At 37.5% G+C, this 2500-nt stretch overlaps 1 pseudogene; it reads right to left on the minus strand.

Annotated features, from left to right (window-relative positions):
• LOC141770997 (segment polarity protein dishevelled homolog DVL-3-like) overlaps positions 1 to 2500 on the minus strand; it is a 37891-nt pseudogene that overhangs the window by 16263 nt on the left and 19128 nt on the right.

Below are 2500 nucleotides of genomic sequence, written 5' to 3' on the forward strand. Positions count from 1 at the left end.
AGTGGTAGTGTTAGTGGTAGTGGTAGTGTTAGTGGTAGTGGTAGTGGTAGTGGTAGTGGTAGTGGTAGTGGTAGTGGTAGTGGTAGTGTTAGTGGTAGTGTTAGTGGTAGTGGTAGTGGTAGTGGTAGTGGTAGTGGTAGTGGTAGTGGTAGTGGTAGTGGTAGTGGTAGTGGTAGTGGTAGTGTTAGTGGTAGTGGTAGTGTTAGTGGTAGTGGTAGTGTTAGTGGTAGTGTTAGTGGTAGTGGTAGTGGTAGTGGTAGTGGTAGTGGTAGTGGTAGTGGTAGTGGTAGTGGTAGTGGTAGTGTTAGTGGTAGTGTTAGTGGTAGTGGTAGTGTTAGTGGTAGTGGTAGTGTTAGTGGTAGTGGTAGTGTTAGTGTTAGTGGTAGTGGTAGTGGTAGTGGTAGTGGTAGTGGTAGTGGTAGTGGTAGTGGTAGTGTTAGTGGTAGTGTTAGTGGTAGTGGTAGTGTTAGTGGTAGTGGTAGTGGTAGTGGTAGTGGTAGTGTTAGTGTTAGTGTTAGTGGTAGTGGTAGTGTTAGTGTTAGTGGTAGTGGTAGTGTTAGTGGTAGTGGTAGTGTTAGTGGTAGTGGTAGTGTTAGTGTTAGTGGTAGTGTTAGTGGTAGTGGTAGTGGTAGTGGTAGTGTTAGTGTTAGTGGTAGTGGTAGTGGTAGTGGTAGTGGTAGTGTTAGTGGTAGTGGTAGTGTTAGAGCTGGGAGGTAAACAGACTCACTCCTTGGCAGCGTGAAGCAGCCTCGAGGGTTTGGATCCCAACACTTCGCCACCGTTAACGTCACCGGACTACAGACAGACAGACAGACAGGTCAGAGAGACATAGAGAGAGAGTATTAGTAGTAATAGTGGTATTAGAAGTAATAGTAGTAGTACTAATAGTATTAGCAGTAATAGTATTAGTAGTACTAGTAGTATTAGCAGTAATAGTATTAGTAGTACTAGTAGTATTAGCAGTAGTATTATTAGTAGTACTAGTAGTATTAGCAGTAGTATTATTAGTAGTACTAGTAGTATTAGCAGTAATAGCATTAGTAATACTAGTAGTATTAGCAGTAATAGTATTAGTAATACTAGGAGTATTAGCAGTAATAGTATTAGTAATACTAGTAGTATTAGCAGTAATAGTATTAGTAGTACTAGTAGTATTAGCAGTAATAGTATTAGTAGTAGTAGTACTAGTAGTATTAGCAGTAGTATTATTAGTAGTACTAGTAGTATTAGCAGTAGTATTATTAGTAGTACTAGTAGTATTAGCAGTAATAGCATTAGTAGTACTAGTAGTATTAGCAGTAATAGTATTAGTAATACTAGGAGTATTAGCAGTAATAGTATTAGTAATACTAGTAGTATTAGCAGTAATAGTATTAGTAATACTAGTAGTATTAGCAGTAATAGTATTAGTAGTACTAGTAGTATTAGCAGTAATAGTATTAGTAGTAGTAGTACTAGTAGTATTAGCAGTAGTATTATTAGTAGTACTAGTAGTATTAGCAGTAGTATTATTAGTAGTACTAGTAGTATTAGCAGTAATAGCATTAGTAGTACTAGTAGTATTAGCAGTAATAGTATTAGTAATACTAGGAGTATTAGCAGTAATAGTATTAGTAATACTAGTAGTATTAGCAGTAATAGTATTAGTAATACTAGGAGTCTCACCCTGGTTCGTGGACGATCTCTCGGAGGACTCGGACGGCGTCGTCGTTGCTCATGTTCTCAAAGTTGATGTCGTTCACCTGACAGACACATTATTTATTCACTGTATTAATACAAGCATTACCACTAACAGTACTACGAGCAGTACCACTAATGGTAATATTAGTAGTACCAGTAGAAAATTTCACTACTAGAGACATGTTAGTCTATGGCCCCGACCATTAGTACTAGCAGTAGCAGTAGTAGTAGTACTAGTAGTAGTAGTAGTAGCAGTAGTAGTAGTACTAGTAGTAGTAGTAGTAGTAGTAGTACTAGTAGTAGTAGTAGTAGTAGTAGCAGTAGCAGTAGTAGTAGTACTAGTAGTACTAGTAGTAGTAGTAGTAGTAGTAGCAGTAGTAGTAGTACTAGTAGTAGTAGTAGTAGTAGTAGCAGTAGCAGTAGTACTAGTAGTAGTAGTAGTGGTAGTAGTAGTAGTAGTAGTAGTAGCAGTAGTAGTAGTACTAGTAGTAGTAGTAGTGGTAGTAGTAGTAGTAGTAGTAGTAGTAGTAGTAGTAGTAGTAGCAGTAGTAGTAGTACTAGTAGTAGTAGTAGTGGTAGTAGTAGTAGTAGTGGTAGTAGTAGTAGTAGTAGTAGTAGCAGTAGTAGTAGTACTAGTAGTACTAGTAGTAGTAGTAGTAGTAGTAGCAGTAGTAGTAGTACTAGTAGTAGTAGTAGTGGTAGTAGTAGTAGTAGTAGTAGTAGCAGTAGTAGTAGTACTAGTAGTAGTAGTAGTGGTAGTAGTAGTAGTAGTAGTAGTAGTAGTAGTAGCAGTAGTAGTAGTACTAGTAGTAGTAATAGT

Source organism: Sebastes fasciatus, chromosome 7 (assembly GCF_043250625.1).
Source record: "Sebastes fasciatus isolate fSebFas1 chromosome 7, fSebFas1.pri, whole genome shotgun sequence".
Lineage (NCBI taxonomy): Eukaryota > Metazoa > Chordata > Actinopteri > Perciformes > Sebastidae > Sebastes > Sebastes fasciatus.